Here is a 14,750-nt window from a genome sequence, read left to right on the forward strand (position 1 = left end):
GTAGGATTGCTCAACCTTCCTTCCGAGGAGTGGCTGGTGGGTTTGAACCGCCAGCCGTCTGGTTAGCAGGCAAGTGTCTTAGCCACTATGCTACCGGAGCTCCCGATGTATAACTATATCTGTCTAATACAGCAGACAGCAGAAGAGCGTATAGCCATTTGGGGTTGGAAAATTGTGTTCCGCCAAGGGGATCTAAAGCTGTATATTGAGAAATTGCAAGTATATAGCTATTTTAATAGAGTACATTAGAAATGTAATAGAAATGGTTTAGAATTTTTACAATGGGCAAGGATCACCAAATTAAGTTCTATATGCATTCGTCTCCTTCTCCATTCACCTCCTCAAATATTATCAAATATTCAATCATCATTATGTCAGTTTCTTCTTCCCTCAACCCAACTTCAAGGTATTTCATATTGAAATTCCTTAGGATTTAGGCCTTTCAGTGCTTACTTCCACTCACTTTTAAGTAATTCTATTTCTCTGTATAACTTCAACCACCATCTATGTGCTACTGACTCCTAAATTTTCTGCTCAAATCTTCGTCCTGAGACCCCAGCCTAAGATATCAACTGTTTATTTGATGTTTCTACTTATATGCCCCGGGAGCTCTGGTAGCATAGTGGCTAAAGCACTTGACTGCTAACCAGAAGGCTGGCGGTTCAAACCCACCAGCCACTCCTCGGAAGGAAGGTTGGGCAATCCTACTTCCGTAGTGATACTGCCTCGGAAACCCAAGGAGAGGGGTCGCTATGAGTCGGGGCCGACTCGACGGCAAACAACAACAACAACAACAACTTATATGCCCCACAAGCACACTACTGTGATCCATAATGTTTTTATAGGCTGATTTTCAGAAGTAGATCACCAGGCTTTCTTCCTACTGCTTCCTAGTTTGGAAGCTCCACTGATACCTGTTCAGCATCATGGCTATACACTCCATTGACAGTGGTCGCTGTGCGTAAAGGTCTATGGCTAGGAATCAAACCTGAGTCTCCACATATAAAGCAAGAACTTTACTGCTGAATCAACAATGCCTCCTGACTTTTGCCTGGAACATTGGAAATCATTCTTGTCTTTGCCCCTCACCCTCATTTTTGCATCACATCAATGTAAATACTATTGCTTTTGTATTGTAGATGCCTCCTCAATTCTTCCGCTGATTTCCAAATTCTTCCAGCTGATTTCCATTCCACAGCTACCTCTCAGGTCTAATAGTGTCATCTTTCAGGTAGATCTGATTTGTTCAGGTAGACTACCCCCAAAACCTGGTTGTTATTCTCCCCACAAACTCTCTTTCGCTTGAATTTATTCTCATTGCATCCAGGTTATCTTTCTAAAATGCAGCTGTGTTTAAGTCATTTCCCTGTTTAAATATTTTACTGCTTCCCCTTGCTCCTGAGATAAAATACAAAAGCCTTTGTGTGTCCTGAAGGTCTTGCTTGCATCATTGCCCTCTGCTTATGTGTAAACCTCATTCAGAGCCAGCATCCTTACTCACACCAAGGATTAGCCATACTTACGAGTTCCCTCTGCTCTAGATCATCCTCCTCCTGGCCTGGTTAAATCCTTCAAGCCTCAGCTCAAATATAATTTTCTTACAGGGGCCTTGGCTGATGGGACCCCAGATAAGTTAGATCCCTTTTGTGCTCCTTACTCATAATTCTTGTCCCACTTGTTGCCATCATGTCCCACATGTCTACTTCAGTGTGTTGGGCTATTGAAGGAACTCAGTGACATTTGGTGGAGGAAAAAATAGACAATAGATCAGGCTTACCAAGACTTCTGACATATAATATTTTTACTGGAAACAGGAAAAATAACTCAGATTACTTATTTGATTTGTTAGTGTATACTATTGCTTGCTATATCATGCCAATATACAATCAGATAGCGTTAGGAATATTCAATGGGATAAAATAAACATTTGCAAAATATAAACAGTCTTTTAAAATCCCATTCATACACATGCACACAGAAAGAAATACTTTGAAATTAATCTGTAACAAGAAATATAGGGGAATCTGTGTAAAAAACACAAACCAAAACAACCCTGTAAAATGAGAAACAGAAAGACACAAGAATATGTGAACAAGTGGAGAGATATACCAACCTCCTGTGTAGGCATCGTTTGTAGAATTCTCAGTTGGAGTGTGAGGGGAACTTAATAATGTGCTTTTAGAATGTACTGTAGAAGAACAGAACAAACAAGAGCAAGCAATAAAATATTTTTTAAGAATATAATTGGAAGATTTGCACATTCAGGTGTTAAAACATAGTATAACACCAAATAAATAAATTGGTAACATAGTATTAAAAGAATGAATAATGGAACAAAGGATATAATAGAAATCCCTGAAGCAGATCCATACATATGGGACATTATTGTATGCTAAAGATGACATTTCAAATTAGTGGGGAAAATAATGAATTTGTTCAATAAATGCTACTGGGATAATTATTGAATAACTTGGAATCATTAATATAAAATCCTTACCTCATTGTCTACCTGAATAAATTCAAGATGAATCATGATACAAAAGGTGGAAATCAGTAAAGAAAACACTTACAGGTGTGATTACACAAAATGTTTAATCTTCTGTCAAAACTCACCATAAACAAATTTTAAAGACAAATAATACACGAGAAAAAATACTTGAAGCATATGATAGCAAAATGGGCAAAGGATGTGAATGGATAATTTCAAAAAGAAAAAATTCAAATAGTTAATAAACATTTACTATGTACAACTTAAACCTACTGCCACTGAGTTGATTCTGATTCATAGCGACCTCCACTGAGTTTCTGAGGCAGTAAATCTTTACAGAAGTAGATTGCTTCATCTTCCTTCTTCGGAGCTGCTGGTGGGTTTGAAATGCTGGCATTCTGGTTAGCAGTCAAATGCCATGGGCACAGGCCCACCAGCATGACAAGGAGATGTTTTGTTCTGTCGTACATAGGACCGCTGTGAGTTGGAGTCAACTCAACCAAACCTAACAACAGTGTACAACTTAGTGATCAAATAAGTCCAAGTTAAAACACCAAATACTATTTTTGCCTAACAAATTTGTGAAGATTAGATAAAATGGCAATATTTGTAGCATCTTGCACTTGTAGAATACCCGTCATTCCTGATACCCATTGCCATCGAGCAGATTCTGACTTATAGCAAACTGATGGGACAGAGTAGAACTGCTCTCTAGGATTTCCAAGGCTGTAAATCTTTAGGGAAACAGACTGCCACATATTTCTTCAATGGAGCAGCCGGTGGGTTCGAATTGTTTAGTTAGCAGCCAAGCACTTAACTACTATGTCTCTAGGGTTCTTCATCATTCCTGATGGATTTATGTGTTGCTTATTTATCATTTATGTTCAGTTTTTAGCTTAAGTTGGCATATAGTACTTGTTCAATAAATATATATTTTTTGAAATGAATGAATACTTTCAAAATTATTGAAAGTTTTGAAATATAGGTACTTTAGTAAACCACTAATATGACTGGTATGGTGTTTTTGCATGGTCCTTATGTAACGACTACCAAATGCCTTAAAAATTGGTATACTTTTTGAATAGTGCTATTATATATCTGCCAGTGTGCCAGTGATAGTCCTGCTTTTACACACTTGTTTTTTGGATGTGATCAATAACATCACCCTTTTTTACTCTATGAGAAATAAATTCTATGGTCACTATACTTTACATTAGGAAAATATGGATGTGCCCTACAAATCCGGTGGTTCAAACCCCCCAGCCACTCCTTGGAAGGAAGACTGGGCAATCTACTATGGTAGAGATACCGCCTCGGAAACCCAAAGAGGAGTCACTATGAGTCAAATCGACTTGACCGCAGTGAGTTTAGTTTGGTTTTATTTTTGCTCTACAAATTATTTTTAGCTTAATCTTTTCAAAGTTATATATAATTGTGAAAAGTAGGAAATGACTTAACTGTCTAACAAAAGTGACAATTTAAATCAGTGTTTGCCATCACTGACTGAACCTTAGAATTACCTGAGAAACCTAAAAAAAAAAAAGTACTGAAGCCCAGGTCTCATCCTTGCCCAGGTGAATTGTTCTCAGGAGGTAGGGCCTAGACATATGTATTAGTGTTTGGAGTGATTATTATGGGCAGCCAGAATGAGAATAACTGATTTAAATAATCTAAAGTACATATACACACAGTGGGATATTATATACATATATATATAAACTCACTGATGTCAAGTCAATTGACACTCATAGCGACCCCTTCTTGGTTTCCAAGGTGGTATCTCTACTGAAGTAGGTTGTCCAATCTTCCTTCCAAGGAGTGGCTGGTGGGTTTGAACCGCTAGCCTTGTGGTTAGCAGTCAAATGCCTTGGGTATTACGCCACCAGACCACTAAATAAGATACTCTGGAATTGTAATGATTGACACGGAGAGATATTTGTAACATATTATGTTAAAAAAAAGCAAGTAATAAAGTAGCATATTCTTTACAATCTCATTTATTTTTAAAATATGTATTTTTAATTCAATTCAACTCAATTATATTTCACTATATTTTATATACATCATATATATATACATACTTAACGTATAATAGATTCTCATACCTAAGTGTAAACAATCTAGAAAGATAGATACCAAAACTTAAATCTAATTATCTTTAAATTTCTTCCTTTTGTTTATTTGAATGTTCTGCTTTTTAAAAATATATTCCTTTCATATTAAAAACAGTTCATTTTTAAAATTCAGTAGGATAAGATAAATACTTTTCTCAATATATATTAACACATATACTTCATCATTGCTCACATAGAATTTAGCCTAATACAGGATATTCTTGCAGCGCTCTAAGGAGCTCTGGTGGCATAGTGGGTAAAGCAATTGGCTGCTAACTGAAAGGTTGGCAGTTCAAACCCACCAACTGCTTACCAGAGGCAGATGAGGCATCTACTTCTGAAAAGATTTATAGGCTTGGAAACCCAATGACGGTCACTATGAGTCAGAATTGGCTCAATAGCTGGTGGTTTTGGTTTTAGGGAGCTCTGGTTATGCAGTGGTTAAAGCACTCAGCTGCTAAACAAAAAGTCAGTGGTTCAAACCCACCAACTGCTCTGTGGGAGCAAGACACAGCAGTCTGCTTCTGTAAACATCTATAGCTTTGGAAACCACATGAGGCAGTTTTACTCTGTTCTATAGGGTAGCTATGAGTCAGAATTGACTTGACGACAGTGAGTGTGGTTTGGTTTTGGCTTAGGACATCCTTGTACCCAAACCACCATTTCATTGCAGTGAAAAAATAGAACTTAATTTAAGTCTCAGCTTTAATGTGGTTTCCATGGAAGACTCCTAGGCAAGTTACCAAAATGGGAAAAGTTCTTTGCAGTAGAAACAAATAGAAAGCTGATTTGGTAAAATTACTATATTGGGTAATACAGGCAGGTTGGTTTGGTTTGACTCTCTTTTAAATCTAAATGACTGGGCTAGCTCTGGTAGCATAGTGGCTAAGACACTTGCCTGCTAACCAGACGGCTGGCGGTTCAAACCCACCAGCCACTCCTCGGAAGGAAGGTTGGGCAATCCTACTTCCGTAGTGATAACTGCCTCGGAAACCCAAGGAGGGGTCGCTATGAGTCGGGGCCGACTCGACGGCACATAACAACAACAACAACAACAACATAATTTGACTAGAAACCTTTATGTAGGCATTGTACCCCCTCTTCACACCCTACTCCTGGTATGGTAAAGTATGACTGGATGCTAGATTATTCCCCAAAAATATTAAAAGAAGACTATGAACTGTACGTTTGTTAAAATATTTCACCAAGTTTGAATGCAGGGACTGTTTAAGTCAGTGTTAAAGATTCTATTCACTAGGCTTGAATGCTATAAAATATGCCTTATCCAACCATATTTCTGTTGAAGCTACTACAGGTTTATGGGAGTGCTAAAATGGTGCCACAAACATGAAATTAATGTCACAGTCTTACAAGATTCTTTCTATATCATTCTTATTTTAGGGAAACATATGATGATTATTTGGCACTTTTGGATAAGTAGTTTTGTTTTTCAAAATTTGAATCCACATCTGCTCCACAGCCAATCCATCAGTCTGCTTTCTACACCCTTTTCATAGACAAATACCCTTAAGCATTCAGAAATATCAGATTAACCTTAATACTCAGTGGATTAGAAACCAGACAAAAGTGGGTTTAGGAAAACACTGCAAGTGGAGTCTGAAGGTAGGTGTACATCATATCAGTTTCCTGGAGGGCTCAGCTCTCAGAAACTCTAGGGGCAAGAGGGCCACTTAAAAATATTTGCCATTTTGATGAACCTCGGGGTACTGAAAGCATCTGAGGGGAAATCAAATCACTTGTCCCAGACAGCTTAAGAAGTTCTTTATGGAGAGGGGGTCAGGTCCAGGAGTGCAAATGGAAAAATTTCCTCTTCCTTTACTTTTGTCCTTCTCAACTCAACTTCCTTTTTCTTTCCCTCTCCCACACATTAAATCTGATTCTAGATAGAGGTGGCATTCCTATTATGCAATGGAATGATCCTGGAGCTAACACTCCAAAAATACTAAAATAATTATACACTGACAGGACAATGACTTTGGCTTATAGGTGTGAGGGAAAAAAAAAAAAGCCCATCATATCAGCTGTTTAACACACAAATGGATGCGAGGTGAAAAGGCAGCCAATACACGGTTGTCTCTGGTGTAATTTTGTTTGAGTTTATGACTTCCAACAGGCCTGAGACATATGTAGATAATAAAATTGTAACCACAAAGATGGCTTCATACTATTCACTCATGTATAAAAATTCCTGTAAGGAGTGTTCATCTGCCGTCTTTGAAAGTTTCTCTGCTGAGCCTCCTCAGAGGCACACAGGGACTCAATTTTTAGCATCTGTGATAGCCTCTTTGCTACAGAATCTAAATTTGCCCCAAAGCACATCTCATTTTCTCAGGCACCCTTTAAATATTGGATCATATTTCTTTTTTCTTTTCCCCAAAAAATGCTCTCAAGGCTTTTTACTGGAGTTTAGATAATTAAAAATCCCTCAGACCATTATTCCTATATTCTAAAAGGCTGTTCAAATCAATGGCACATTATTTTCATTTCCAATAGCTAAGAGTCTATGTGCTTTTACAGATAGAAAGAGTAATCACTCATGAATCTGAGGTAGAAATTAATGATGTAGTTGTTTATTGCCCAAAACACGGATATGTGAGCTATTATTATATTTTAGATAGGGGAGCTCTCTAATCCATCACTGTTAGAGGTATTATGTTGCCTATTCTGTAGCTATAAAAATGCCATAAAGAAAAGAAAAGAAAATTCTTTGTTAATATTTCCTACTGATACGATGTTATTTGTTCTTGCAAATATGGTTTTGTTGTTTCCTCGTTCTTTCCTCAATCCTGCTCTACCTTGTTTTCCTCCATTGTTCTACTGACCTCACCAGTGATATATTGTGAGAGGATGACATTATAATGACAAAATCAACAGGGGAGAAGGAGGAAGTCAGGACGATGAATTGGAACTTGGTTTTACTGCAGAATGGAGCAAATCTTTTAATTGCTCTCGGCATCAATTTTCTTCTGGAAGCTGTAACTCCAGTCATACCACACTCATCCTCTGCTCAATTATCCAGCCAACTCTTCTCTGAACTACAGTCCACAGTGAGGTATCCAATAAACAGTTCATTCTGAATCCAAAATAGAGTTTGTAAAACCTATGCACGGACATGTGGCTGTTTTACTAATAAGTGATTTCTCACTTAAAATGATTTTCTCTTTTTTATGAGTATTACTGCAATAAGCTGGAATATCTACTTTTTAGGTGATAGCAGGTTCCAAGTCACATAATAGATGCTCAAGAAATAATTGTTGATTATACAACTAAATCAAGGAAAAGGAGGGGAGAGAAGGATGCAACAATAATAGCAACAAGTAAGGGAAGAAAGAAAAACTGTTAAAGAAGACACAAGAAATATGAACGTATAGCAGTTGTAAGCTCGATAAAGGAAAATAGCAAACAGCTCTCTTGTAGCTCTCAAAGGTCAATGATTCGTAACCTATAGAATGCTCTGGACATCATAATGAACTCCCTCCCCCTTTATCATAAATATTTCCTGGAATAAGGGTTGAACACAAAAGGACTGGTGATTCTTAGTAATCTGGAAAATTAAATTAATGACAATCATTATTTTTAATAGACTCTGTGAGACATAAATAAGCCCTTGTGAAACATATCAGACTCTGAAATCTAACAAGAAATGAAGACAGTGTTTGAGTGGAACCCATTTTGCTCTGATTCTAGTTCCTTAGTTTCTCATTTCCTGCCCCATTCATTTATTCAGTAAATTCATTTGTTCAAGCACATTGATTAACTGAGCATTTATTAACTGAAGTCCAACTATGGGCAATGTGATGTGTTGTTTACTGTGGGGGGCAGAAAGATTTGGAAGAAAATTACTCTGCATTCAGAAAAATCAGTGTGATAGAGGAGAGATATATATACACAATATTCAGAGTACAAATCTTTGCATGAGAAGGGCAGTAAAAGAATTCCAAACTCAAGGCTATAGATATTGAGAGCAAGAGATCATCTGCTGAGGCTGAGGCAATCAGGGAAGGCTGTCTGGTAGAGGCAGTGTTTAATTTCATTTTCAAAGTATATGTAGGATTTCTACAGACTGACAAGGGAGGGCTTTTAACACATTTAATCTAACATTTATTGAGCATCAAAATGATGAGCACATGACTGGGGACACATAGATCAATAGACATTACCCTTGGTCTTGCATGTTCATAGTAGATAGAAATGGAATCAACCAACTGAACAGTAAGGCAGAAGTACATAAACACTAAGGCAGCACACGTACACACACACACACACAGTCACTGTCGTCGAGTCGATCCTGACTCATAGTGACCCTTCCTTGGGCTTCGGAGGCAATATTACTATAGACGTAGACTGCCCAGTAAGGAACAAGCAAATGACTTTCCTAGCAGAGGGAGCGGGAGCTCTGGTAGCGTAATGGCTAAGGCACTTGACTGCTAACCAGCAGGCTGGCGGTTCAAACCCACCAGCCACTCCCCGGAAGGAAGGTTGGGCAATCCTACTTCCGTAGTGATACTGCCTCGGAAACCCAAGGAGGGGTCGCTATGAGTCAGGGCTGACTCGACGGCACATAACAACAACAACAACAACAGCAGAGGGAGCAGCAAAAGCAAAAACGAGCAGGCTGGAAAGCCAGAGCCAGTTGGAGCTAGTAGTGGACCAATGTGCCCAGTTGCTAAATTCACTGGTCTGTTAGAAACTTATTGCTCAACGATACCAGTCATAGAGTCAAGCATACACTGTCACATCTGGAAGTTAAGAACAGGTGAAGTCAGGGCTTGAAGCCAGTAAGAACTTCAAAGATGGGAAAGGAAGGAAATTGGAAAAAGAGGGAAGTCGAAAGGGCAGGAAATTGTTCTGCACCCTCCTCTGAAGAATCTGGTTGCTGAAACCCGAGGCAGTCTAATATAATTGCTATGTAAATGTCTGCCTTCTTTGACAGGCCATTCAGTATCTTGAAAACAAGGTTCCTGTCTGGCGTCTTTTCCTTTTACACCCAGGGCCCAAGTTTGTGTCTAGCACATGGTAGAAGCTCAACAAACATTAGTTGAATTGTGGAGCCAGCCCTGATCCTTGCCTCCCCACAGTGCCCAGCACTGGATCCAGATATTGTGGGACCTGAGTTTATAGAATTTGGGATAATCTTTAAGACAAAGAATAGCATAAAGAAAAAATCTTGCTCATGAAATAGAATAAAAACATTTAACCACGTGAACATATTGAGGCACCCTCCCAAATTCTTAGAAAGGAAGAAGTCAGTGGTCTTCAGCTTCAGCATTAATAAATTTCCTTCTAAATTGCTCTCTCTGGACACCCTTTCTGTATGAGCTGTTTGTTACTATGCTCTTCGAAATAAGTCCCTTCTGGAGTTTCCATGTGGGAATTCTTTGGGAAATTTATATTTTTTCCAGTTCTGAATCTTGAGAAAAATCAGTTGAGAAAATGTGTAAGAATATGATAATTTCCCCGCAAGAATTATGGCTTGACAACTAACACAGTGACATTACTAGGTCGAAGGGATCCACTGACTCAAGCAGAATAGGAAATGTTGACATAGGGAGTTGAGGTTAAGGTGGACGTTTTCTGGGAACTGGGATAGGAACACAGTGGAAAAAAGTGCGACAAACTAATCAGTTAACCTTGTTTCTAGTTATATATGTATAACATATATAACAATGGTTTGTTCAGTTGTCACCATGGATCAGAGTCAACTTAATGGCAACTAACAACAGCAAATTTTTTAAAAAAAGTAGTTATAATAATGAATGAAGAGTATAATCAATGCTGTCAATATCTTAAGAATAACTTATGATTTGGAGAATTCCCAAGAGATATTGGTGGTTCTAATTGCTTGCTCCTGAATCCCAACACTAGTTGAAGATACTTCCATTCTTGACTTTGGGTGAACAACAGCAAAATAAGACAGTTTGACCAAGCTTAAAACAATTTACATATTTCACAGAGCGGTCTGAAGAAATGGGTGAATAAGTGGTCAGTAATGCCACATGAAGGAGCTCTAGTGGCATGATGGTTAAAACATTTGCCTGCTAACCAAAAGGTTATTCAAACCCACCAGCTGCTCTGTGGGAGAAAGATGAGGCAGTTTGCTTCTGTGAAGTTTTACAGTTGAGGAAACCCTAGGCGGGGCAGTTCTACTTGGTCCTAAAATGTCACTATGGGTTGGAATCGACTTGATGGCTGTTTTTTGGGTTTTTTTGTTTTGTTTTGTTTTGTTTTTAATGCCAAATGAGTAGAAGAAGGCAGTCAGTACAAAGGTTCTGAGGTAACATTGAAATTAATCATTGTTTCTGACTCAATTCCAACTTCACTATAGGTTTATATCCATCAGTCAATCAGACCAGATGTAGCTAGCCTGTTTTATATTATGTTTACATGTGTCAGACACTATTCTAATCTTATATCAACTCACTCGGTTCTCCCAACCAGCTAGTGAATGAGATGAGGTTTCCCATTTTCCAGATGAGAGCTCTGAGCACAGAGTGTTAAATAACCTGCTCAAGGGTAAGCACTAATAGGTAGAGAAGTCAGGATTCTATGATGCTGAATATATGCTCTTAATCACTATGATATACCACCTGACACTGCTTTTAAATTATATATTCAGAATTACACCATTAACTGATACAAAGAAAATGAAATAAATAAATAAATGCTTTTTTCTCTTTACTTTCCGGGTTACTATGTGTCAAATGTAAAACATTTGTATTGGCTTCAGAATACCTGGGCATAGTCTCTTGTTCATGTAATGAACTTGGTTCAAGGAATTTCCCTAAACTTACATAGGATGATGTTCTTGCCACTGTTTTTCTAGATCTTTCTTCTATAGCTGGAGAAAACTCTTACCCCAGATAAGCCTGATTTATATGTATTTTCTGACATAAGCTATAATCCTGGCTCATAATATTTTGCAGCCTTCTGGAAAAGACCACACACAGAATTAAAAGCAACCTCTGGAACCACTGAGCACATGTGAGACACCCATACAGCATTTGCTAATTCTGCCCCTGGTAGTAAAAAAAAGAAAAAAGTGCATGGCTTGACAATATGAGTGCCTCCACTTCACATTTGAGTCACTAGAACAAGGAAGCCAGTCTGTCCCAGACTTGACATAGGTGAAGGGAATGTCCATCCAACCCAAGAGGCCCACGGAGACTGGAAGAGCTTAGAAGAATAAACTTACAATAAAAGTTTATCCCATAAAGTTCTGACTCTTGGCACTAAAGATTCTTTTGCATCCAATTCTGGTGGAGATGCGATGGGGAAGATGAAATAAATATGACACCTTTTTCTTTGAAGTTAATTATGAAGAACTTTGAAGACTCAGAGTAGCTCTGGTGGTGCAGTGGTTAAGGCATTTGGCTGCTAACCAAAAGGTCAGCAGTTTGACACCACCATCCACTCCACAGAAGAAAGATGAGGTAGTCTGCTTCTGTAAAGATCGACAGCCTTGGAAACCCAATGAGGGTCACTATGAGTCAGAGTCGACTTGATGGCAGTGAGTTTGATTTGGTTTTGATGACTTAAGGGTAGGCCATGTTATAATTTGGATCTCACAATGTGGAAATCACCTTCTCTCTCTCTCTCTCTCACATACACACACTCACACGTTTTTACTTTCCAGAACCTTCTACATTTCTCTTTCCAATAACATCTGATTCTCCTTTGTTAGTAAAATTAGTCTACACACGTTCAAACAAAAACAAAAGAAAAAAAAAAACAACTGTCTTGAATCTACAGCTTTTCTCTTGCTAGTATCTTTTCTTTTTTCTAATTCTGCCGATTTTCCATATTTTTGCCCCTCTTCACTCCTAAATGGCTTCTTAATCTTTTGAAATCAGCTGCTGCCACTCAGATGCTTTCTGCCCAAAGAGCCCTAATGATTGTAGGCCTTTGCCTTTGCTTGAGAGCTCCTTCCCTTTGCATGGTTGTCTGCACTTCAGTGTTGCTCTTCCTTTGAACACTGTACAACCCCATGCCATTCTGGTCCCTTTCACACTCTAAGCATTCCATATTTATTTCTTTTCTTGCTCTTTCCTGCTTCTCCTGTCCCTTTAACAATGAACATCGTACCCCAAAAGTCAGTTGTCGGCTTTCTGCAATTTTTGTTTTGCATTCTCTAGAAATTTACCCACCATTTCAATGCAGAAGACTACTAAATGTATATTTCCACATGATTCTTTTTTATTTAAGTGACAGTCTTGTATTTTCATGTCTTCAAAGAGCATTTCACTATCAGTGTCTTGCACTCAGCTCCATCTCAGATCTTCAGAACCAAACAAGCTTTTCTTCCCAACATATATATTTTTTCTCAAAAGGTTCCATTTTTAAATCACGCAATTTCAAAATCCCAAAGTTATTTTCAAATTTCTATTCACTATTTAGTTATCAAATCCCATCAAATCTTCCTTTGAAATGTCTTCTGTGTCTCATCTTCCTTTGCATTCTCACTACCTGTATCCTGGCCAAGGCCCCTATCAGCTCATTCCTGGATTACAGAAGCAGCCACCTACCTGGCCTCCCTGACCCCAAGCTTTCTCCTCTCCAATCTCACCTTCATGCCACTGCCAGACTAATCTTCTTTAAGCGCCACTTTCAACTTGTCACTGTCTGCTCAGAAGCCTTCAATAGCCCTTTAATCACATAACTCTGAGCTGAGTGGGACCTTGGAGTTCATCTCTTCAACCCCTCATTTTATAGATGAGAAAACTGAGGCTCAGTGAGAGTAAGTGGTTTACCCAAGGTCACTGCTAATAAGCCACATAAGTGGGATTCAAAGCCAGGCTTTCACCTTGAGGGCCAGCTGCTCTTTTCAGTGTGACGGTGCTCCACAAACTTGTGTTCACATACAACCTTCAGGATTTTTGCCACATCTGTGTGTTGCTTACGTTGCTAATTTACTTCATAATTTTCTAAAACAACAAGTGTTTCTTTAATCTTTGTATCCCAGTTGTAAGAGGAAAGACATTATCACTTGATATAAGTAGAGAACATCTTACAACGGAAAAACAACGTTATTAATTTGTAAGTGTTATGGGTTGAACTGTGTCCACCTCAAATACGTTGTCCATCCTAACCCTTCTTCTGTAGATGTAATCCCATTTGGGAATAAGATTTTCTTTGTTATGTTAATGAGGCCATATCAGTATAGGCTGTGTTTTAAACCTAACACTTTTGCGACATAAAGAACAGCAGATTAGGCATAGAAACAAGGACGCACAAATGGGAGAAGGACAGACACCACATGGAGATCTCCAAGGACCTCAGAGAACAACGCTAGGGAAGTCAAGACCAGGATTATTCCCCCTCGTGGACAAAGAGAGCTTTTCCCTAGAGCCAGCACTGTAAATTTGGATTTTTAGCTTCCTAAGGAGCCCTGGTGTCTCAGAGGTTGAGTTTAGCTGCTAACCAAAAGGTAAGCAGTTCAAACTCACCAGAAGCTCCATAGAAGACAGACGTAGCAGTCTGCTTCTGTAAAGATTACTGCCTTGCAAACCCTACGGGACAGTTTTATTTCATCCTATAGGATCTCTATGAGTAGGAATTGATGACAATAGGGTAGCCTCCTAAACTGTGAGAAAAAAAAAGTTCTTTTCATTAAAACTACCCCCTTGTGGTATATTCTGTTACAGCAGCACTGGGTAACTAAGATATAATGGGTAGATAATTTCGCCAGCTAAAATTTGTTTCTGAGGTCAGTTTTCTTTTATTCTATAAAGGGAAATTAGCAAGTGATAGGTGACAAAGTCTTACTAGTATAATTAAAAGAATTTAAAAGGTGATAAATTTGTTATACCATGACTTAATGTTACTTAATGCCATGTCTTATATTTGGAAGAGCTCTTTGAGTTGATAGATTATCTCATTTCACAGTTGAAGGAGAGAAGACTCAAAACTAGTAGGTGAATTGCTTAGAGTCTTGATGTAGTTGAGTGGAAATGTTGACACTCAGTCTCCTTATCTCCACAGTGATCTTATACCCCTGCTTTCCTGGTGTGTTTTTGGTTTATGCCTGTTCTCCCAGCCTCCTAGCCTCTTAGTAATAGTACCTCTCTTCACTCTTGCAAATATCCTGGTTTGATGACCCCTTATTTATCTATGTATAGTCCCCTATTTAT

Source organism: Orycteropus afer, unplaced genomic scaffold (assembly GCF_000298275.1).
Source record: "Orycteropus afer afer isolate SDZICR_OR568_19922 unplaced genomic scaffold, OryAfe1.0 scaffold00008, whole genome shotgun sequence".
NCBI lineage: Eukaryota > Metazoa > Chordata > Mammalia > Tubulidentata > Orycteropodidae > Orycteropus > Orycteropus afer.